At 44.3% G+C, this 25,671-nt stretch overlaps 1 pseudogene; it reads right to left on the minus strand.

The window, feature by feature from the left end:
* Window positions 1-569: 569 nt before the first annotated feature.
* On the minus strand, window positions 570-24,974 carry LOC123486006 (annotated as a pseudogene).
* Between the last annotated feature and the right edge of the window lie 697 nt (window positions 24,975-25,671).

Below are 25,671 nucleotides of genomic sequence, written 5' to 3' on the forward strand. Positions count from 1 at the left end.
ATGGACAAGAAAAAAAACAGGTATCTGAAATGGCGCGAATGAGTTTGTTTACATTTTAAAACCAGCATTTGTTGTTGTTATCAGTGTTTGATTTCTCTGATAGGTCAAATGCTATTCTTTATGCTCTAAAGTACATATGGGAAATATATGGGGGCGTTTTCAATACCATCAATAACCATATAGCAATTTATAGTGTACTTTCAATACCATCAATAACCATATAGCAATTTATAGTGTACCCATTCCAGTCAGTTATAATCCTATAATAAAAATATAATAAACATATCCATATTAATGCATTTCTGTAATTTTATTCTTTATATATTTTTTACACTGTACACATTTCCTCACTTAGTAAACACTACATTATACGGCTATGTCAATAAATCAGTATTGAAAAACAAAAATATATCTCCCAAGATGCTCATGTCGATTGTACATGGAATAGTACAACCAACACAATCCAGACGTTGGCACAGGAAAGACATCCTTACACCTACTTCTATCAAACTGCTGTTGTTATTCATCATCATATGCTGCACAGTAAGAAAAATGGACGAGGTCAATGATTCTCATCTAGATCTTGGGTTGATTTTTTTGTGTGATGTGGATTATATTGCATAGCAGAAACGCCAACAGTTCAGAGGAGAATTGTTTGCTCTATTTTGAATCTGGCCTTTTATAGCAACCATATGTACCACTCATTATGAATTTAACTGGCAATAAGCTCATACAATTTTCCCTACTGAACAGACATGATGTTGTAAACCTGCCAGGAATGGGAAGAACAGGTGAGGAATAATGAGAAGTTGTTGGAAAGAAGGATGCACTGGTTACAGGTATTTACATGAAGGCTGTCATTTTATAAATGACTCACTTTCCAAGTCATGGTTATGATAAGTACTGTACTGTTGAAGAGTTGTGTGTCAAGTGTGAAGCATTGACATGGCCGTATACTGATACTTCTCCAACTGAATACATACTGTGCATCACTAGCATACGATACATTATCTTATTCACGGGGGGAGCCAGGAGCCTCTTCTTAGGCCAAGTTATTCCATATAGAAGAGTTGCATACTACGGTACTTCCAGGGGGATTGATCCAAACTTACACACTGTCATATTGATGTAGGTGAATCAGTTTTCCACCCTTCACAAACATCTATACCATGTCATATTCATACTTATAAAGCATACTTCTACATCATTTGCTTCAAGCTCTGCATTATGACAGTTAGAATTAGAACAGAGCAAGCAACTTGACAGACATATCAAAATAATACTGTTCTTCTCCGAAAATATATTAACAATTTTTGTTCCTTGTTTTCCTTTTTAGAATATAGCCATTGTCAGCAGTTCACAATAACAATGAAAATATTTAGCTTTCAATAAAGCAGTATAGAACAGGTGGGTTATCTTCTTCAACAATGTGAAAATCATGGATCGTAATAGAAAACATATTCTTAACGTCTAACAGCAACATTGTTGAGGATAGAAATAACAACACATTTTGAAAGGCTCATTGCATTTAATATATGGCAAATGTAACAGTAGCTTTAATATAAGCCAGAAATCGTGCCTTAATTGTTCAAGTCTCTTTCCGCATAAAAAGGTTTAATTGTTCTTTAGTGGTCCCTAACAGTCTTCCTTAGTCAGGTCCAATTGGTGCAAACGAAGGACGGCCTAGATACCAATCCCTTTGACAAGTGAAGCTTCTAGGGTAATGTTGAATTCCTGCAAAGTCTGTAGCACTCTGATCAGAGAATTTACCAATGAGCGGTCCTTTATCAGTGCTGTGTCCTCGTACATTTGCACCGTGATTGGACAGTCTGCGAGGAGAGCGATCCAGTGGTGTAACAAATGGTCCCTAGGAAGAGCAGAGAGAAACAGGAAGTTTAACAGACTGACTTCAGGGAACTTTTTTAGTAAATCCTCATACCTGCTAAAAGACAGGATAGGAAGGGCTCAAGCTTGGTTATGACTGAGGTATTATTTACGTTGCATTTAGGCATGTCTGGTCTCGCTATGTGCCACTTAAAAAGATTTCTGACAAAGAACAAAGAGAAGGTATTTCATTGAAGTGGCAGGTGCATTTGAGCCCTGTTCTGCCACAAAGGGTTGGAGAGAGAAAGAGGAAGCCTGAGTTGTCATAACGAAGGAAAAGAAAGGGGATACCTAGTCAGTTGTACAACTGAATGCATTCAACTGAAATGTGTCTTTCGCATTTAACCCAACCCCTCTGAATCAGAGAGGGTGCGGGGGCTGCCTTAATCAATATCCAACTAGCAGGATATATACTGTACATTTTGAACTAGTGTGTGGAAGCTTAAGGTGGGACTATACAACCATAAAAATTGAATTGTATTTCTATGTATACAACCTCCACAAATACACACACACTCATACAATGCCCAACATGATAGGCAGACACACAGTGTGAGGGAGAATAACTGAAGCAGGAGGCGGAGGAGGGATCACGCTAGCGCTACAGAAAAGGACGAAGCTGCCCACTCTGTTATCGCATTGATAAATGCTGTGCTGCTATTAGAGAGATAATGAAAACACCTCTCTTTCAGTTGAATTGAAGATGTCTTGTAAAACATCTCAAACAATCTAATTTGCCCTTTTGACCAGGACATTTAGTGCTGTACAATGAATTCCCATTAAAATGTTCCTGATGATAGCTGTTGTTCTGTGTGTGTTTGTGAGGCTACAGAGGAGGATATTACCTGGCACCCAGACACACCAGCATCTGGAACTTCCCATCCTTGCCTATGTTCCTAGATGTGCTGTTGATGGCCCGCATGAAGCGGCAGAAGTGGCGTACTCTGGTTTGCCAGTTCTCATCTGGAGTCACCTCCCTCTGCTCAGCACTCTCAAAGTACACTTGTGACTTTTCTATAAGGAGAAATCACAGACAAAAGACATCGATAAGAGCAACCTCATCCATTAGCATGGCACGGAAGATACTGTATATATTCAGGTGTAATGCTTGTGTATTGAGGCTTTACCTAAGAGGTCCCAGATGAAGACATTCTTAAAGAGGCGTGGGGATTTGAAGCCATGCTGGAACACCTGCTCTAAAGCCCAGACTAGACCATACTCCCCACACAGCAGAAGGGTCAGACTGCCCCTCTATAGAAAAACAGACAGGGAAAAAAAGAGTGTGACTGATATTGTCTCTTTTCAAAGCACCCTGGTCCAACACATCAGTTGTGGCCATATGAAACGGTTCATTTGGAACACATGTGAGTGAGACTATGATCAGTGTTGCCTGCAGTGTACAGACAGTGTACAGACAGTGTACAGACAGTGTACAGACAGTGTACAGACAGAGGACCCACTGTCTCCTTCACTGTGATGAATAATAGACAATGTGGCGGGGTTGTGTCTCTCACCTCCTTCTCTGGCTTGTGGAAGTGCTTCACTATCCCATTGATGGCTTCTCCCACTCCCTCTTGGATCTGACCAGTGTTCAACTCTGGATAATGGGAAAAGAGTCAGACAATATCTGTCCATGCCAGCAGACACAAGACCCTCAAAAGTGATCTAAAGGCACGGACACACCGGTAGCGTTTGCCGGCCGAGAGTACCTCTGAACAGAGTGCCGGCCGTAATTCGCAAAAGCCGAGTGTGGTCCCTAAAACACACCACGGTGAAAGAACTGCAGACGAACGGCATTCGGTTCGGTGTGTGCAGTCCCTTGTTGAAGATTATTGGTTTTTATTGTCTATTTTTGCAGTGTATTTGAATGGTCACTCACTTGGTTTGCTGTTTGGTGAGATGGTGACGAACCTCCTCATCATCCCAGGGGACTGCTGCATGGGGGGCGTACGACACATTCTGTCCTCGTTCTCTGAGTTTGGTGTCACTAGCTCTCCCACCAGGACCCTCTCCAGACTGCCATCGTCCACCCCCTTCCCCAGCCACCGGCCACACGGGAACCTAACACACACACACACACACACACACACACACACACACACACACACACACACACACACACACACACACACACACACACACACACACCAAACACACACAGTACAATATAACAGTTAGCCAAAGCTTCAACAGGGTCTTTCTTGTGAGTAGATGCTACTGAAATCTCTAGCATAAGGCAGCTGCTACCAAATCTTTCACTCACTTGTAAGCATGCCCTGTGATCTCATTCCGGACCATAACATACTCCACAAGCCACTTGGCGTACAGGCCTGAGTTATCATGGCCCATCTGCACTGTGGTCAGCTTGCCCAGGTTCTGGCACTGTGACGAGAGAGAAGGCAAAGGGCAAAGGTCATGTTAAGGTGAATATATCTTGATATTATTATCAATACCAAGAATATTAAATCTTGAGGGGAGCACCAACCTCAAAGGTGATCTCCTGAGTGTGCTTGGGGACCTGGAGCACCCCGGTCTCAGCCAGCTCCCCAGACACACACACCCAGGGGTTGGCTGTGAACATGGAGCCTCCTAGTTTCTTACTGGGAATCACCAACACATGGTATGGGATCACTGTGGGACAGAGAAGAGAGGGGAAACCTGAAATCACTCAGTCAAGTACAGTCTGGTCACAAGAAGAGCTACCTCTGTCTTCAGTATATTTCTCAGCAAGCATCTCAAATCCAGGAAAACGGTTTAGCCAGGAATGAAGTCTAATGAATCTATTACTCTAATTGAATGAAGTCTACCCAGCTTCTGGTTACATGGTGTTCAGTGTCGTGGCCAGGTTGTATGGTATTTGCTGGCACTCACTGATGGTGGTGAAGACATTAGTGAAACAGAAGTAGTCCACAGCGTTGAAGGACAGGAGGTGGTACAGGAACTGCTCTTTCTCATCGTCACAGCGCAGAAAAGCATAACGCTTGTATAGTTTCCTGCAAAAGAAACAAAAGCAACAAAAAACTTCACAAAAACAAATCAGTTTAGCATATGATGTAATGATTATAGATTGAACAATAAAAAAGTCTGGAGCCTAAAAGGCTGATTCAATAGCTGATTTATGTGTTTTCCTTGGTAAACAACTGGAGAATGTTAAAGGAATGGTCCCAATGCAATACCTCCATAATGAATCTCCCTGAACGTGACCCACTTCACCACCATCTCATCAATTATGAAAACAATTGTAAATGTTTAATAGGTGATTGTACTATGACGTTTGGATCTGTCAAAAGAGCTCATATATTATGCATGCATAGTTTTCAGACATCAGGTTGATTCATGTGTATGAGACTGAGTGGGACCTTCCAATATAAATGAGTGAGGATGAATGAGGAGACTGACCTAAAGGGAATGGGGTATTATCCCAATTACTGAGGCAGAGGCTCTTATAAAACATTTGTGTTTAGCTCGATATGCTCGTTGTATACTAGTCCTTGTTGTTTTCCTCACCTTGTAAGTTCATGGTCAGATAGCAGCTTTTTGAGGTGCCTGGACAGCAGTTTCTTCTCCATGGAGAGCCTCACCCAGGCCCTGGCCTTGCCCACGTCTGTCTTGATCTCCCCAATGTTCTGGATGTGTCTACGGAGGATACAGTACACAGCACAGAGGTCAGAGGGGAGAAAAACACACACAAATGCACATATACACACATACACAAACAGTCATCCTTTCAGAAATGGTCTATAATATTGTAGCATGTTTTGCATCCTTTGGCCAAGGTGAGCACAGAACCCCAAACCTAATATATGAGAAGATGGAAGAGCAGCGACAGTCCCTCTGAACAAGGTGATAGATGTCTGCTGCATGTTGTTTTCACCACGGCCCTGGATTCCAGAGCATGCAGGGCTGAGAGAGGGTAGTCAGCCCAGCCAGGAAGAAGCCTTAGCCAGCCCCAGACTCCCTGGTGTTTAAGCCAGCCTCCTGTCATCGCTCCCAGCCACTATCATGCCCTCCATGTCCAGACACATTCCCTTCCACTCCACCTCTGCCAGTGAGCACTGAACTGTCTATGCTATAAGTGCTCCCTATGCACCCCTCCTCCTCTCACATCCCCCCTTTTCCTCCCCCTCTCCCCTCACTCTCACGAATTAACCCAATTTCCTCCACTCCACTCTGTTTCCCATGGCAACAGAGCAAAATATCAACATTCACAATGCAGATTGTTATTGCATGAATGGTATTGTAAGAAAAACAATGGTTATCTGTAATCTGCAGACTGACTACACAAATCTACCTCCTGTAGAACAGAAATAGAAATGAGAACATTGTAGAATAATGAAGAGCACAGCAAGGTAAATATGAAAGTCGATATGTAGAATGAAGCAACCTGGTCAACCTTTATTGTCCATTTAAAGTAAAGATACCCAAATATAAATATTTATCAATTAAAATGTGCTCGTATATCAATGCGACAAAGCACAAATGAAAAAGCATCAATGGAAAATTCTGGATCCTTGGAAAGAAGACGTGTGTGTCTGTACAGACATGTGATCAGAGTAGACTTCTACAACAGACTACTGCACAGCTGCCTGGTATTGCCCTGAGCCAGACCCCGCTCTCCCTGGCTTGGTCTGCAGGGGCCTGCAGGGGAATCAGGCTGGAAGTAACATGCTGTCACACAGATTAGCCCAGTTCTCTTTACCACCTACTTCACACCACACCAGGAATGACGTCCTGCATGACTCAACACCACTGGCTATGGTGCACTGTAGACATGACAATGGTCTCTGACTGCCTTAACACATAATGCATCTCATAAACTATTGCCTACTCCAGGATTCCTCTCAGCCTGGCTGAGCACTACTGTGGATAAAAGTGTCTGCTAAATGAACTAGTGTGGATAAAAGTGTCTGCTAAATGAACTAGTGTGGATAAAAGTGTCTGCTTAATGAACTAGTGTGGATAAAAGTGTCTGCTTAATGAACTAGTGTGGATAAAAGTGTCTGCTAAATGAACTAGTGTGGATAAAAGTGTCTGCTAAATGAACTAGTGTGGTTGTGTTTCAGAACAATCATACTGGTATACAGTGGCGACCGCGTCATTCAGGGCAGGTGGGGTTTTGAGCCCCACCTGTTTAGCTATAAAAAAAATAATATATATATATATATTTATATATAAATGTTGTTGCCTGTTTTTCATGTTATTTTGGCATTAATACATGTCACATATCAGTTTGCAAACAATCATTGAGTTAATGAAGACGCATACAAACTTGGTCTCTTTTTTGCTTTCTTGAGTAAGGCAGCTCCAAAATGCAGGTGTTTCAGCCTAGCTCAGTGCTTTCTGTGTTGGTGGGGCAGCCAGCGGAAAATACGGAGTATAGGGGTTGTTAATGTTCTCTAGTTGCGCCGTGTTTGGCTCAGAGTTCTGTCACTCATGGGGAAAACTATGTCACCGCAAAATCTACGGGGAGAGCTCAAAAAGTCAAGCCCCTTGGGTGCTGCCAGTTACATTAGAAGTGCCCATCCAAGAAGGCTCAAGGTCATTGGCCACAGATAAAATGACTTCAAATCACGTTATATCTACCGTAGCTTTGATTGGACTGATCATGTCAACATCATACTTTCAAAATATTAGCTAGCAAGCTAGACAAGCAGTCATCATCATGAATCATGTCAACAATCTACTGGCAAATCCTTTTCAATCCTTGTCATATGAAGACAAATTATAGATAAAATGTATCGGTGCTCATCGGCCATAAACATTACACAACACGTTGGAAATCGCAAATTCAACAATGAGTGGATTGGAAGGAATCAGTGGCTAACGCAACAACTGGGAAGGCTTAAAAGGATAAACATTAAGGTCAAAGCATGATTTCTGGTTAAACTGGACGGACTGAATGACTTCAGGAGTTCAAAACAACTGGAAACCCAGAACTGGGAAACTCAGACTTCAGTGAGTTCAAGACAACTGGGAACGTTTGAACGGTTATGAATTCCAAGTTGGGAACTAGGACTTATTTCTAGAGCTCAAAGACGTGGTCTTGAAAGCACCAGAGAATGCCAGACTTTGATGACAAAGTTTGATGACAAAATTTGCCCACAAGGACCGCCGCGCCACCTTCCTGTTCAAGTGAGCACAGCACAACAAGGTGAGTCCAAAAATGTATTGTATGCTGCTGCATAAATGATGTAATATGCCAGGGAGATATGTATACTGTAGATAAGAAAGTAATACTAAGTGTAAGTTGTGTAGTAAGCTGTTAGTAGCCCATGTGCCTCACCCTAATAATTTGGTCCCTTTCCCCCTCATAACTTAGCCTACTGTTCTGACTTGGTGGTGCACATGTAGCCTATAGCCTGTTTTAGAGAAATGTAATCTTTGAATATTGTAAGAGCTTTCATTGTCTGCTTATATGCCCCCTTTATTTATCCTACGGTTCTGACTTGGTTTACAGGGAGGATACTGTAAGAACGGCCTATGTTCTGAATTCTGTCGCTGTACATTTCAAAAGTGCTGAACAAATAGTTATATTGACTACGTCCGCTAAAATCGACACTGCTAGTATAGCATTCGGACCAGACATGAGGGGCCAGACATGAGGACCATGAGGAATGTAGGTTAAGTCTGATCAATTAGAGCACAAAGATGGAAGGCTAAGCATTCAGTATATGCTGTACAGTGTGTATATCAGTGTTTCCTCTGCACTCATTTTGCTGTGGTGCTGCGCCGCAAGCAAAAATATGGAACATGAAAAGATATTTCTGCTGAGGTGCATTTTGAAGATGCTAGAACATTGTACTTTTCCTCTGCAAACAAAACGAGTAATTCATAGAAAAATCTAACAACCCCATAGTAGAATAGTTTATCTATTTACCTGTTGGTGTTTTCTATGCTAAAAAGTTTGGTTTTTGTATAAAGAATCCATTCCTACTTTATTTATTTCTCAACTCCTAAATATGGGCAGTGAGTGCATAGGGGAGAGTGGGGCTAAATGTAACACGGGTCAATTGTAGGGTGACTTGGGGTACAAAGCCTCGCTACATCAAAATTATTTATTTGGAATTACTTTTAAAATTGTGATGAGACAGATCATATTTTTGTTGAGCAAGTGTAGTGGAAACCAGGGAAAGTGTTGGGGGAAAATTGTGACATGAAGTGGTTTCTGTGAGAAGTACAGGCAGGGGGCTTTTTACCCCCATTGGCGAGTTACCCTAAGTTACCTAACAGGTAGGCCTACATTATATTCAGTGTTTATGCACGTTTTTGGGACATAAAATTCATCAATATGACAATAACTAGTTAAAAGATCACATTTGAGATCTGGCTAATGATTAGCCCAATAGGGTAAATGCAGATAGGCAACCCCATGCTTCAGCCTATGCATTTGCACTTTGCTGCATTAGTTGGGCTAAAGGTGATAATGTTTATTGCTAATAGCATACCTGATAATATGCATGTGATAATATGGACCATGCATACGCTATATACCTGTACATGGCCCAATATGTTCAAATAATTTTACCAATGTGTTATTGGGCTAATTTCTGGAGGTGGAAATTCTATTTTAGATGGTGTCAGCATACTTATTTTATTTCATTTTGGAGTAGAATGTCCTTTTAAAAAGACACCAGAACTGAGCTCCTCAGTCCCTTTCCCCCCATTGCTACACATTTTCCCAGAGGAAACACTGGTGTATATATGTATATATTTTACATATTTTTAAACATAGCTGGAAATCAAGTGTTTATGCCTGCTGCAAAGCTTGAGATGCATGGCTATGAGGCTGATGTCAGTATTTTTCCACTACATATGGTCCTGAATCATTGATAATGTTTTGTTGTGACTGAAAGTGTTTTTTCATCAGTGGGCCACAAGATGGCAGTGAAAACACTTGGAAATCATTGCATTCTGCGGTATGATCAATCAATCATTATCTCACCTTGATTCGAAATGGTCATTTTCAAAGAAGTACGTAGAGGTACGAAGGCATACATTTGAACCGCTTCGCCACTACAGAAGGGACAATCAACACAGGCAGAATAGTATAGTTTCATTTGCAACGTTCCCCTTACAATCATCCATAATTTCAAGACCATATGACTTGAAATGTATATTCACGAGGATACTTGACAAATAGTGTCTATACGGGAGGTAGAGCATCTGAAGATACTGATACTGATACTGTGGGAGACCTGGTGAATGGATGAGGAGACTCACCTCATGTCCCTGATCAGGGATACCTTGAGAGGGGCAAGGCAGCGCCAGCGTCAGACTTGCGTCTCTCTGTGTTGTGGATGAGACCTGATGTGGGGAGGAGAGAGAGGGATGTGGTTATGGCTTTACATCACCGTCCATTTATCACATTTCAGGATTCAATGAGTGGCTTACCTGGGGGACCCAAACCGGCTGGCGTTACATCCGTCTTCTCTTTGCTCTCCTGATAGTGGTGCAGGTGGGACCACAAGGCAGATTTACCCTGGCAGATGAAGAGATGTGGGAATGAATGAATGCGCATTGAATGCACCTAAATGCATACATGTGTGTTAGTGTGTATATATACTGTTTTTATATCATACTTAGTGTGTGTGTGATGTGTGTGTGTGTACTGACTGTTTGACCTGCAGCCCGTGGCTCCAGATCCTCTCCAGCAGGTCACAGAGGGAGGCGATAAGTGTGTTCTCCTCCACGCCTGTAATGCTGACCTCCCCATGACCCAGCTCCACCGCCTCCCTGCCCATCTTCTCAACCAGCATGCGCTTGGTCTGGAGGGACACACATCACCATACAGGGAGATTACCATCTCTGGAGGCCAGATGGTTGACACTAGAGGTGTTCGATATCAATATCCAAGTGATAGTCTACCGCAATGGTCATTGACATCAGAATACTTCTGAGTGACATTGAAACTAATGTAGACTCACTGAAGGTGTCGTATCTCAATATCCATGTGATAGTCTACTGCAGTGGTCATTGCAATCGTTTTATGTCTGAGTAAGAGTGAGATGTAGACTAGTATTTACTGTACCTTATTCCTGCACTCCTTCAGCAGACCCTCCACAAACTTCCAGTTGGTCTGAGCGATGACTGAGGGGGAGAGGTTGGACAGCTTGGGCTGCCGGATGGTAGTGCCCAGGTTCCTGGCCTCCTGGATGTATTTCTGTTATGAGACAGAGAGGACAGGGTCAGAGAGGACAGGGTCAGAGAGGACACACGTGGAGTAGGCTATACACCAAGGGAGAGTAATCAATCTGGCTCAATGGTCATCATCACATAAACACAGAGGGTCACATCACTGGGCAACCAACCAAGAATGTATACAGTGCATACAGTGGACAGATTTCTGGTAACTACTACAGTGAGGGATTGATCATTCCAGAGGAGGGAGAGGGAGGAGCTCTGAGTCAGTTGTATAATGAGCTGAGCTGCCTGTACTGAGGTCATTTTCATGATGGATGATGTGTTTCTGTCCTTTACCTTTCTGACCTCAACATCCATCCTGGGAGGCGTGTCAGTGCCATGTGTTTTCTGGGATGCTGTCAAATCTATCTAAATATTGCTTTCTTAATGTTGAGTTAAGTGCACCCTAAAGTGAAACCCTAAACCTGAGAAGAAACCCTGGAAAGTGATCTGGAGTATAAGGTAAAGCTGTGATGCTGGGAGGAGGAGGGAGTGAGGACCCACATGGGGGGAGGGGCCATGTGGACGTAGTGTGAGGCTCAGGCCCCACCCACTGCCAACACATACCACATCCACAGTCACAGACTTTAGACAGGGCCTGAAGGACTGCGAGAGCCAGTAGTAGTCTAGAAACAGCAGGAGCTGCAGCTCCGGGGAACAAACACTCCACATGCTGGGAGCGTGTGTGTGAGACGAGAGAGAGAGACCAAAGAGAGAGTGTGTAAGAGAAAGTAGGTAGATGTGAGGAAGACAGTAGGTTTCAGAGGGAGATAAACAGAAACAGAAAGAGAGGTTAGGCCAAGAGAAAATAATTGAGGGAGAGAGTAACAGAGATAATGGACAAACAAGACTTTAATTCAATTGTTCCAGACGTTAGAGATTTAGAAGTGAATACCACAAACCATGAAGAAGAGTGAGGAAGAAATCGACAAGAAACTAACAATAACACAAAAACAGAGAGACAAAATCCATGTGAATATGGTTTGGGAATGTTAATCCCGTTTTCCTAGGGCTGCTTGATGTCCTCTCACCTCTCTCTGGTGCGTTGTCCAGGTAAAGGTGTTCAGCGTGCTGTTTCTGTCTGTCCTTCCTCCTCCACTGTGCTGGAGCACTCCTCTTCGCCCATCTAACATACAAACAAAATAACTTCACTTAGAAAGACACGAAAGCCAAATAGCAAAGATGGAGACAAAACAAACATATTTCTTCAGTATGTAAATCAGTGTCTCTTGCGGAGGTGTGATCCTCACTTGTTGCTGATGGGTCCAGTGGAGAGCACGTCAGACTGCAGCCGGGGAAAGAAGCCGTGTTCGTAGCGACCCTGGCCAATCTTCATATCCAGCAGGTGGGGATGCAGTGCCGTGTGGTCGATCTTAACCACCCGCATCTCTATGGCCTTCTCTGGGGTGATACAGAGAGGGAGGAGGATGAGGTACTGTCAAAGCAGATCCTTTAGCACCAACCGTCATGGAGGATTTAACAGTCTTATGTCATCGTTAAGACACTCTGTGAGTGCCTATGAGTCATAGCACTGAGGAGTCACATAGATTCACCACTCCACATCTCATCTCTGACTCCTTACCCTCACCACCACACCTCCATGCTGTGAGTTATCATCACCTGACCTAGGGTTGCAAAATTTCGTTAACCTTATCAAAATTGTCCGGTTTTTCAGAAATCCTGGTTGGAGGATTCATGATTTCCTGCTTATTCCCTTCTGATTCGGGAATCTTCCAACTGGGAATTTTTGGAAAGTTATCGAATTTTGCATCCCTAACCTGACCCAACCCTCAACATCATCAGCACCAATGACAGCAGGCTACATAGTTAAGACTATTACAACTGTGTAGATAACTGTGTAATGTATTAGGTTAGTACATAACTGAAATGCATTCAATGAATCATACGATTACAGAGAGAAATTTGAAATAATCTATAGTTAAAGGAAAAAATTAATCTTCACATGAATTATTCCAGGTGCTACTGACTGTTCCCAAAGACAGAGTAGAAGAAAAACCTGTGCCCTCTAATCTTATTGTTCCCATAATGTATTGCAAGCACAAACAATAACCTGCCACCAAGGAAATAAGGACGGATTATTACTAAGGTGAGCCTTGTAGTTCTCTAACCCGATGGAGTGAGGTTCAGGGAGACAAAATCGATTTTCTCATATCGCTTTTTAAGGAGTTTGTCTGAAAACGAGAACAGTTACGTCTGTTAGCAAAGAAAGGTTAAAATAAATCAGTGAGGAACGATTTGAGACATGTGTCTTAAAAACTTACAAGTATCTTGCACCATCTGAGACAATGATCCCTTAATAGTATCGGTGTGAAAATGGGTTTTCCTCTTTTCTTACCCGCCTCGTCGATATTGGTGCACTTCTGGTACATGGAGGTGCGCAGAGTGGGCGTGCGCACGTTCAGCATGCGGATTTTGTCCACGCGGGAAATCAAACACCCTCAATGTGTGTTCCTTGTCCTCGTCATCATGGCAAAGGATCTTACTATCGATGAAGGAGGCAAACATCTGAGTCTCCAGGAAACGGGACAGGAAGGGCAGGTAGGGCTCAGGCTGGTCAGAGAGGAAGGAGGCCTGGAAGGGACAAAAATCACATCACAAAATGAAGTGAGGCTAATTAATATGAAAAGCTTTAAAGACTATTGAAGACTTCCACTCAAATGAATGTTTCAGTGTCATGAGTGGGGATTGCATCCCAAATGACACCCTATTCCCATATAGTGCACTATTTTTGACAACAGCCCTAGGGACCCTTGTCAAAAGTAGTGGACTATATAGGGAATCATCCCTGATCTCACCTTGTCAAAGTTCTGCATCTGGTCCCTGTTGCTGAACCAGGACTCCTTGTCCTGGCTGGGCTGGATGACAAACGCCTCGTAGTCGGCAAACATCTGGGTGAAGCGGTTGGCGAAGACCTCTCGCACCTGGATGTTGAGCTGGTGATCTTGCTCCTCCTCATCACACTGCACCTTCAGGTCCTTGTTGCTGCTGGCATCCTCCCTCACATCCAGCTGGAAGAGGGAGAGGGGAGGAAACACAGGGGGTCAGGAAAACACAGCACAGAAAAAATAGAGAGAGTGAGGGAGTCGGCAACAGGCGGCCCGCGGACCAAAACCAACCAATGAGTGAAGTTTATAAAATATAGATATACAGTACCAGTCAAAAGTTTGGACACACCTACTCATTCTAAGGGTTTTTCTTTATTTTTACTATTTTCTACATTGTCGAATAATAGTGAAGACATCAAAACTATGGAAATAACACATATGAAATCATGTAGTAACCAAAAAAGTGTTCAACAAATCAAAATATTGTTATATTTGAGATTCTTGGGCTTAGTTGTGGTCAATATGCAGTGTACAAAATATTATAATTATGTTCCGGCCCCCGAACATCCGCTCCGACAAAAAATCGGGCCGCGGCTGATTCTAGTTGCCTACTCCTGCCATAGAGGGTATGGGTTTCTAACACATGATCTTATCTCCATGTTAGCACAAGCTGCTGGAGCAGTGATAGGGGGCATGGGAGAGGAAGTCTGAGATGTTTTGATTTATTGAGAAAAAAAAACTGAAAACACACACATTCCTCTGTTACAATCAAAGTGTGACACAGTTGCAGATCTCAACATGCAAGAGCAGGACAAAAGGACACAGTGAGTGAGTCACCTATACGTGTCTGCACAGACTTGAAGATGTGTAATGGCTACGAAGCCCAGATCAGATGGCAGGGATGTGACCCACTGAGCCCTCCTCTAATTCATTGCTCTACATCACTGATCCTAAATCAGGTGGTTACCTTAATGTGGGACATGGCCACAATGACCCTACCTGAAGCCTTACCCACTAATTGGGGCGCTAAAAGCAGACTACGAGGGCAGGGCAATCTCTTCATAGAAAGCTAACGCTAGCCCCTACTAGTCCATAAGCTGCTTACTGTGGGCTCCTAGAGATATGGCGAGTTGGAGAGACCTACTCTCGGTAGTTAAAAGCTAATTTATCCATTCACTGGTCTGTAATGTGATTTTGCTGAAACATTACCATATATTACCAACGGCCCTCTGTGTCGTGTTCAAACCAGATGGCAATTAGGTTCTGTATGGGCGCCAATTTTCTGTTGATGGCAATGTAGTAGACGTCCTCCGTCACCAGGGCTGAACACAGAACACCTGGAGCTGGCAGGCAGCAGCTGATGAGGTGAAACCTTACATGGGCAGCTCATAGACTGCCTTTCCCAGCACTACAGTATCTTTGCTCTACAAACACCTTAGTCATTTTCAAAAGAGTGTGACAGTTCTGTCAATTTGGCTGGATGTCCTTTGGGTGGTGGACCATTCTTGATACACACGGGAAACTGTTGAGCGTGAAAAACCCACTAGCGTTGCAGTTCTTGACACAAACCGATGCGCCTGGCACCTACTACCATACCCCGTTCAAAGGCACTTCAATCTTTTGTCTTGCCCATTCATGTCTCAATTGTCTCAAGGCTTAAAAATCCTTCTTTAACCTGTCTCCTCCCCTTCATCTACACTGATGGAAGTGGATTTAACAAGTGATATCAATAAGGGATCATAGCTTTCACCTGGATTCACCTGGTCGAGTCAATATCATGGAAAGAGCAGGTGTTCTTAATGTTTTGTACACTCAGTGTATATGCAGACTATGTATCTAGAATAATATGTTCCAGTCAAACGGATGACCGTGGCCCTGCTCTCACCTTCTCCAGGCTGACCCCAGTCCTCTTGACCAGGGCCTGCAGTCTGGCGATGGTCTCGTTCTCCCTCAGCAGGTAGGAGTTGAGGGACGAGCTGGCCAGGTTGCCGTTGCGTCTGTCCGTGACCATGTCGGGTGGAGCGTAAGCACCGGTGTTTGGCCTGACCCTGGCTGTGGTGCGGGTTTCCCTCTGGAGACACGCCGAAGTGCCAACAGCACCTCGGAGATCTCCTGGATGAACTCTAGCTTGTTGGGGAACTGAGGAAGGTCCTCTGGCAGCTCGGTGAAGTGGTTGTCGATGTCCACGAAACACAAGTTGGCCTGGAATGACAGGCGGTCTTGTTTAGCTTTCATTGTAAACATGTTGGGAAACAGAGAACACCAGAGAGAAACCAACTGAGTGACAGTTATTTTCTCGTTATAGCAGAACCATTACCACTTCGCTCCACTAGGTGGCTTAAAGCAGAGCAGTACCAATTGAGGCATAGTGAGAAAAGATGTGGATGAGTTCAAGATATTAACTGAAGACAGTAATATAATATCAACAGATATTCTGAATGGAACAAACTACTTTTTTGAATAAGATCAGCCCTCCATTGTTGATCATGCTGCCTTTCATCTTAAGAGTATTAGGGGTTAAATGTAGGCATGGATTAATAAGGCAATATTGAGATTGACTTAGGTCATCAATTTATACATTCTCCGGCTTTTTATGCGTCATAGCTCTTTCTATTGGACCGGCTCAAGATGTGTAAAAGCTTGTTGGCACACACAGCACCCTTCCTCCAGGCTCTATGTTTAAGGGCCCTTGCTGTGAACAGTAGTAAAGCAACGTGTTTTGATCAACTGTAAAAGCATGGGTAAACTACAACATGGTTAATGAAGGCTGTTTGTCCTCACAAAGGACACTCTCACCCTCTAAATTATTAAGAAGTAAACACAAACCCATTTTATTTAAGAAAATTCATTAAGCATGAATAATGTTTAATGATAACCATTTAGCATTTATCAATGGGATATCTAAGTAATTCATAAATCATACACTGCTCAAAAAAATAAAGGGAACACTTAAACAACACAATGTAACTCCAAGTCAATCACACTTCTGTGAAATCAAACTGTCCACTTAGGAAGCAACACTGATTGACAATAAATGTCACATGCTGTTGTGCAAATGGAATAGACAACAGGTGGAAATTATAGGCAATTAGCAAGACACCCCCAATAAAGGACTGGTTTTGCAGGTGGTGACCACAGACCACTTCTCAGTTCCTATGCTTCCTGGCTGATGTTTTGGTCTCTTTTGAATGCTGGCGGTGCTTTCACTCTAGTGGTAGCATGAGACGGAGTCTACAACCCACACAAGTGGCTCAGGTAGTGCAGCTCATCCAGGATGGCACATCAATGCGAGCTGTGGCAAGAAGGTTTGCTGTGTCTGTCAGCGTAGTGTCCAGAGCACGGAGGCGCTACCAGGAGACAGGCCAGTACATCAGGAGGCGTGGAGGAGGCCGTAGGAGGGCAACAACCCAGCAGCAGGACTGCTACCTCCGCCTTTGTGCAAGGAGGAGCAGGAGGGAGCACTGCCAGAGCCCTGCAAAATGACCTCCAGCAGGCCACAAATGTGCATGTGTCTGCTCAAACGGTCAGAAACAGACTCCATGAGGGTGGTATGAGGGCCCGACGTCCACAGGTGGGGGTTGTGCTTACAGCCCAACACTGTGCAGGACGTTTGGCATTTGCCAGAGAACAAGATTGGCAAATTCGCCACTGGCGCCCTTTGCTCTTCACAGATGAAAGCAGGTTCACACTGAGCATGTGACAGACGTGACAGAGTCTGGAGACGCCGTGGAGAACGTTCTGCTGCCTGCAACATCCTCCAGCATGACCGGTTTTAGCGGTGGGTCAGTCATGTTGTGGGGTGGCATTTCTTGGGGGGCCGCACAGCCCTCCATGTGCTCGCCAGAGGTAGCCTGACTGCCATTAGGTACCGAGATGAGATCCTCAGACCCCTTGTGAGACCATATGCTGGTGCGGTTGGCCCTGGGTTCCTCCTAATGCAAGACAATGCTAGACCTCATGTGGCTGGAGTGTGTCAGCAGTTCCTGCAAGAGGAAGGCATTGATGCTATGGACTGGCCTGCCCGTTCCCCAGACCTGAATTCAATTGAGCACATCTGGGACATCATGTCTCGCTCCATCCACCAACGCCCACGTTGCACCACAGACTGTCCAGGAGTTGGCGGATGCTTTAGTCCAGGTCTGGGAGAGATCCCTCAGGAGACCATCCGCCACCCTCATCAGGAGCATGCCCAGGCGTTGTAGGGAGGTCATACAGGCACGTGGAGGCCACACACACTACTGAGCCTCATTTGACTTGTTTTAAGGACATTACATCAAAGTTGGATCAGCCTGTAGTGTGGTTTTCCACTTTAATTTAGAGTGTGACTCCAAATCCAGACCTCCATGGGTTGATACATTTGATTTCCATTGATAATTTTTGTGTGATTTTGTTGTCAGCACATTCAACTATGTAAAGAAAAAAGTATTTAATGAGATTATTTCATTCATTCAGATCTAGGATGTGTTATTTTAGTGTTCCCTTTATTTTTTTGAGCAGTGTATAAGTAAATTGATAAAAAATGTACCTACTTTATGTAAATTAGGTGGTAAAACGACTGTTAATCAAACGAAGGACAAAAACAAGCCTGGAGAGCTAGGGGAACGAGGGATGGTTTGTAATCTGAGTTGTAAGGCCTGTGATTCTCTACAGATTAGCCAATTTCACGCCGTCACTTTGTTGGGTGTATCAGACAGCAGATGAAGGAGATGGGGTTGGCAGGAGTGTCCAGAGGGAAGTCTTTGTTAGTATTCTCAGCACACACATCATTCCCCGCATAGCAATCTGATTAGAAATGACTTATTAACGCTCTGACAGGCTGCATTTAAAGAGGGATGGGCTGAGGGAATCCAACTAAATGGTTTCAGCTAGAGCTGAATGTTTCCAATTAAAAATGCCTTTTGGAGAAGGAATAGGGAGGACAGGAGAGGAGAGAAATGAAAAAGGTATACAACCCTCGAGAAATAATTCCATGCATTAATCAAAAAATATATTTGTATTTGTGTGTGTGTGTGTATGTGTGTGGTCGCGGTGCGGTGTGTGCATACATGCGTGTATACAGTTGAAGTCGGAAGTTTACATACACTGGAGTCATTAAAACTCGTTTTTCAACCACTCCACATTTCTTGTTAACAAACTATAGTTTTGGCAAGTCGGTTAGGATATCTACTTTGTGCATAGACTGTCACGATCGTACATGAAGCGGACCAAGGACGCAGCGTGATAAGCGTACATTCTTTTATTTGACTTACTTAACAACCGACAAAAACAACAAAACAAACGATACGTGAAGTCCTAGGGTTAAACACAAACCTTACGGATCAAGATCCCACAAAACAAAAGTGACAACAGGCTGCCTAAGTATGGTTCCCAATCAGAGACAACGAGAATCAGCTGCCTCTGATTGGGAACCACCCTGGCCAACATAGAAAACCACGAACTAGAACACAACATAGAAAATAACACATAGAAACTCCACACCCTGGCTCAACATATAAGAGTCCCCAGAGCCAGGGCGTGACAATGACACAAGTAATTTTTCCAACAATTGTTTACAGACAGATTATTTCACTTATAATTCACTGTATCACAATTCCAGTGGGTCAGAAGTTTACATACACTAAGTTGACTGTGCCTTTAAACAGCTTGGAAAATTCCAGAAAATTATGTCATGGCTTCAGAAGCTTCTGATAGGCAAATTGACATCATTTGAATCAACTGGAGGTGTACCTGTGGATGTATTTCAAGGCCTACCTTCAAACTCAGTGCCTCTTTGCTTGACATCATTGGAAATTCCAAAGAAATCAGCCAAGACCTCAGAAAAAAAATTGTAGACCTCCACAAGTCTGGTTCATCCTTGGGAGCAATTTCCAAACACCTGAAGGTACCACGTTCATCTGTACAAACAGTAGTACACAAGTATAAACACCATGGGACCACGGCCGTCATACCGCTCAGGAAGGAGACAGCGTTCTGTCTCCTAGAGATGAACGTACTTTGGTGCAAAAGTGCAAATCAATCCCAGAACAACAGCAAAGGACCTTGTGAAGATGTTGGAAGAAACTGGTACAAAAGTATCTATATCCACAGTAAAACAAGTCCTATATCAACATAACCTGAAAGGCCGCTCAGCAAGGAAGAAGCCACTGCTCCAAAACCACCATAAAAAAGCCAGACTACGGTTTGCAACTGCACATGGGGACAAAGATTGTACTTTTTCGAGAAATGTCCTCTGGTCTGATGAAACAGAAACAGAACTGTTTGGCCATAATGACCATCGTTATGTTTGGAGGAGAAAGGAGGTGGCTAGCCGAAGAACAACATCCCAACCGTGAAGCACGGGGGGTGGCAGCATCATGCTGTGGGGGTGCTTTGCTGCAGGAGGACTGGTGCACTTCACAAAATAGATGGCATCATGAGGAAGGAAAATTATGTGGATATATTGCAGCAACATCTCAAGACATCAGTCAGGAAGTTAAAGCTTGGTCGCAAATGGGTCTTCCAAATGGACAATGACCCCAAGCATACTTCCAAAGTTGTGGCAAAATGCTTTAGGACAACAAAGTCAAGGTATTGATTGGCCATCACAAAGCCCTGACCTCAACCCTATAGAAAATGTATGGGCAGAACTGGAAAAAGCGGTGTGCGAGCAAGGGAGGCCTACAAACCTGACTCAGTTACACCAGCTCTGTCAGGAGGAATGGACCAAAATTCACCCAACTTATTGGGGAAGCTTGTGAAGGCTACCAAAACGTTGACCCAAGTTAAACAATTTAAAAGGCAATGCTACCAAATACTAATTGAGTGTATGTAAACTTCTGACCCACTGGGAATGTGATGAAAGAAATAAAAAGCTGAAATAAATAATTCTCTCTACTATTATTCTACATTTCACATTCTTAAAATAAAGTGGGGATCCTAACTGACCTAAGACAGGAATTTTTACTATGATTAAATGTCAGGAATTGTGAAAAACTGAGTTTGAATGTATTTGGCTAAGGTGTATGTAAACTTCTGACTTCAACTGTAGGTGCATGAGTGTATAGGTTACCTCCTGGGGCAGCTCTAGTTTGGTGCGGTCACCCTCTCCGTTGGAGTGCAGACCCATCAGGTAGGGGCACGGGGGCATCCAGGAAGTGCAGCAGTGAGCAGGCAGGATGGGCACATAGACATGCTGCCCTGGAAAGGGACACATTAAGGGATGCTCTCTGCCACAGTCATCAGCCTCTGGTAATCTGTCACACAAACAACAGAGGAGAGAGTCACAAACTGACTGGTTTTATACGGTCACAAAGGCTAATGGTTTTGACACCTACAGTACGCACTGTATTGTAATGTAGCAGGGTTAAACAATCCTCTCCAAGTCAAGTGTTTGGCATCCAACTGGTAGAGCACGGCGCTGTAACGCCAGGGTAGTGGGTTCGATCCCAAGGACCACCCATACACAAAAAATGTAACGATGACTGTAAGTCGCTTTGGATAAAAGCGTCTGCCAAATGGCATATTATTAGTTTATTAAACGTCCATCCAGTCCTGTTTATCTACATTCCTTCTCTATCAGTCACAACAAACCTATATTCAGTAACAGCTCTGTCTTTGCTGTTCTACTGCCAAAATAACTACTAGTCCTTCATTTCGCCTTCCGTTCTCCCCGTTCTCCCCCCAGAACAGGCCCTCTCCCCTCTCCTCTCCCCCAGAACAGACCCTCTCCCATCTTCTCTTTCCCCCCAGAACAGGCCCTCTTCCCTCTCCCTCTCCCCTCAGAACAGGTCTCTCCCTCTCCCAGGCCAGGTCTCCCCCTGGTCGGGCCACCTCTCCCAGGACTCGGGCTAGGGACTCAGAGACAGGAATACTAATCTAGCCTGTCTGCTAGTGCTCTGACCTTGCCTGGTGAACAACAACAGGCCCTTTCAGAGCATGATACCACCTTCCTGAGAAAAACCACAAACAGACCGACACACACCCATGCAATGAAAGGACGCACGCACATACAAACAAACACATTAAAGTACACACATCCACACACACACACAAATGCGTGCACACACACAAACCACACACCGCACCACAGTATCATCACACAGGCCTTGCCAACAGCTAATCTGGTCTACGAGAAAACATACTCTTTAATAGGGTCATTCATCAGATATTCAACTGGAGAAAATCTAATGAGCTTCAGTGTTGGTGTAGTCCTCCACTTGTCCTCCCTTTGCTACACTGCTTCCCCAAAAGGCCTTTCTAAGACGAATAAGTATCGGAGCCTATTTGAGTACTTTGCTAACAGAATAAGAGCTCTATATATGGACCACTACCATGCAGGCCAGGCAGGGGAAATGGCAAGCTTCCATTGATCTACTTGGAGAGATGGGAAAAACAGCAGCAGATGCTCGTTTCAAGGAGGTTTAATTTACTGTATGGGAAAGACACTGGCCAGGCCAGGGCCTATGTATCTGAGTTATGAATTATGCCTCTATTTTTAGAACAGCCCCTCTCCAGGCAGCTCATATTTAGTATAGGGCATCACTTGCCTCAGCCTATGCAGTTTTAACTAACGACACCCTGTCCCTGCTCAGTGGAAAGCTCACAGGCTCACACTCTAGAAAACACTCTTTAGGTCACACATTCTGCAGTGATGAGCCTTCTGGAGAAAAAAAGGATGATGTCATCTCCAACCAATCATCTTTACCCTGCATCACTGACTGCCGTCCTTGCCTCCTTATCCTCCTGCGAGGGTTGTAGCAACACCACAGCATTGCACCTCTAGCCCCTAGCGTTTTATAAACAATTTGCCTTTTCCCTGTCTCCGTAATGGATCCTATCAACACGCCTGCTCCCCAATCCTGAAACAATCTGACTCTGATCGTAAATCCCTGTGTGCTTCCATGGAGGAGAATATGCCATTCTGTATAATGCTGAAAGGCAGATTTGCTTTCAAAACCTCCAACATTGGTCCCTGAACAAAACAATTCCTGATTGGAGCTGATTTATTATGTATAATGCTGTTTCTTTTCACACACATACTGGAAGACCTGTTTCTATCAATTCTGTAGATCTCATTTTTCTATGTGCCAAATGACCTGTGTCATATCTAAATATCTGTCATTCCTCCCCAAAAGGTTCTCTTGAATGTGTCCCTATTAACTGTCATTCTCTCTCAGCGTAGGGCTGGGGTTGAACATGAGCAGGGGGAAAACAAAGAGGGACTGATCACAGTCAACAGAGACAGCCCTTCACAGCACACACACTACTGCTGCTGCACTACAGCGTGTTTACCCCAGCAACTCACACCACACACACACACACACCACACATACACATCACACACACACACACGCACACATGCACCACAACACACACACACACACGTCGCCACACACACACACCACACACACAGGCTAGGCCTGAGCTAAGAGCCCATGAGGAGAAATACGTTACAGCTGAAGCATACAGCTTTCTTTAAAGGTCCAATGCAGACGTTTTATCTCAACATCAAATCACTTCTGGGTAACAATTAAGTCCTTACTGTGATTGTTTTCAATTAAAATGGTAAAAAAATATATATTTAAAAATAGCTTCTTAGCAAACAATGTCTCAAGCAAGAATTTTGCTAGGACTGTCTAGGAGTGGTCTGAGTGGGGGAGGATAAAACTGTTATTGGCAGAGAGGTTTGGAACTCTCTTTCTTATTGGTCTATTAACAAATTTACCGCATGGTAATGTCACCATGGAAGGCCAAAACTCCATCCCACCCAAAACATGCATACATTTCAGGCGGTCTTTTCAAACTGCTCTTACACTAAAAGGCATTCTCATTTTCACAATTTCACTGTATTATTCCAACCTCATAGTGTGGAAATATAATAAAAACAGGAAAATCTCGTTTTTGACTGCACTGGGCCTTTAATGGAATAACAGGATAGTTTATTTAATCTGCCTGGATAATAGTTCCATTGAACATACCGAAGATCTTAACCACAACTGTTATTTCAGTTTTCTTCTACATTTTCAGTATTTCTGTTGAAATAACAAATCACAATCCTTTCTAAAAGCGATGCTTGGGGACAATAGACCGAAAACCACAGAAGTTCAGCCAATCAGAGAAAGATCTAAGTAAGGACTTTGTGAGTAGAGCAGAATCTGCGCGATCTCAGCGGGCGCAATAAACAGCTGGAGGACATTCTCCCCCCCCAGCAGCTCAAACACCTGGCTGATAGGGAAGTCAAAGAGAGGCGCTCTGCCGTGCTGGGGCCTCTGGCACTCCACTGGCCCGTACACCCCCGAGAACTTCCGGGAGCGCCCAGGGCGCAGGGCGCCTCGTATAGGATGTTGTAGGCCGCTAGCTCTCCGGGGGAGGGCGGGGGCTGGGGGGAGGAGACGGCCTGGTGGAGCTGCTGGAGCACCTTCCCGCAGCCTGGGGAAGGCCATGGGTGCGATGAGGCAGATGCACTTGGACACGTGGCGTGTCGCGGCTGATGTCGTAGGAGTTGAAGCGCTGCAGCCGGGGGGGATGGAGGTGTGGGGGAGGAGCGTGTGTTGGGGGTGGGGGTTGGGGGGATGGAGGTGGCGCTGCTCCTCTGGGACCGCGGGTGGTGGGGGTGTGCAGGATGTCATTGTTCGGCATTGTGACATGTGGTACAGGGTCTGCATGGCGCTGCAGATCTGCTTGCCTGGTCACCTCCTCGATAGAAGGTGGGGGCGAAGCCATAGGTCGCGACCGTCCTCCCGTAGTGATGATGAAGGGGTGAAACTGAGGCTTCGCAGCGTGTGTCCGCCTGTGTCGGAAGGACAGACCCTTTAGCATACACAGCTGAGAGAAACGGAATGATCCAGGTTAGTCTATCAGCAAAGGCGATACAGGTTCTAATCCATAAAGACATACAGATGTAAACCCTGGAAACAGAAATGGGTGTAGTTTGAAAGAAAATACACTTTGTGTTAGTTACACATTCCGCGAGTTCCTTTACCATGCCAACTGGCATCTGGTCAAATGGACTCCACTCCACATTCTCTGGGTAGTGCGCTAGAACTTTGGATTTAAAGGTTCTCCGCAGTGGACTCTGCTCAAATTCTCACCTGAAAGAAAGGGAGAAATAGAGTGACAGAGAAAAAGACAGAAGGAAAATAAATTCAGGACTCCAGGGCCCAAAGAGCAACAGAAGCACAAAAGGATGCAGAGGCCCAATCAGAAGAAGAAGCTTAGCAAACAACGCTCCTACTCAGGAAATAGGAAGTGAGCACAGTGGTCTGGAGAGAAAAGGCTGTATTGCATCTACGTAAAGTGCAACACATCCATGTACTGGGCCAGTGAAGGAGGTAACCGCTGCCAAAAGGTCAAATAGTCAGATAATATTACTATGTATTGGCTGTGTTTGTTTTATACAATCATTCAGAAAAAGACAATGCTTTGTTGCCTATAAAAAAACTCATGTGGAGTACCGGTAAAAGTGACATCAGCAATACAGGCAAAGCAACCCGCCAAACAATCAATCAATCAAACAAACCAGCACAAATCAAGTTGATTCAGACCCACAGTGAAAGCAGAAGTGATGCACACACCAGGGCGTGATTGATAGTCATTCAGTGTGGAGGAAGAGTACACATTGGCCAAGCAACACCCAGCGCTGGTAGGTAGAACTGAGTGTGTGATGTAGAGCCAGTAGTGATTGTCAAACAGATTGGCCCATTGTTGTGGAGTAGCTAGCTTCCAGAGAGGTGAAGGTAAGGAGGAGGAGGAGGAGGGAAGAGGGAGGAAGGTCAGAAGGAAA

This window comes from Coregonus clupeaformis, unplaced genomic scaffold, assembly GCF_020615455.1.
Source record: "Coregonus clupeaformis isolate EN_2021a unplaced genomic scaffold, ASM2061545v1 scaf0941, whole genome shotgun sequence".
In the NCBI taxonomy this organism is placed as follows: Eukaryota; Metazoa; Chordata; class Actinopteri; order Salmoniformes; family Salmonidae; genus Coregonus; species Coregonus clupeaformis.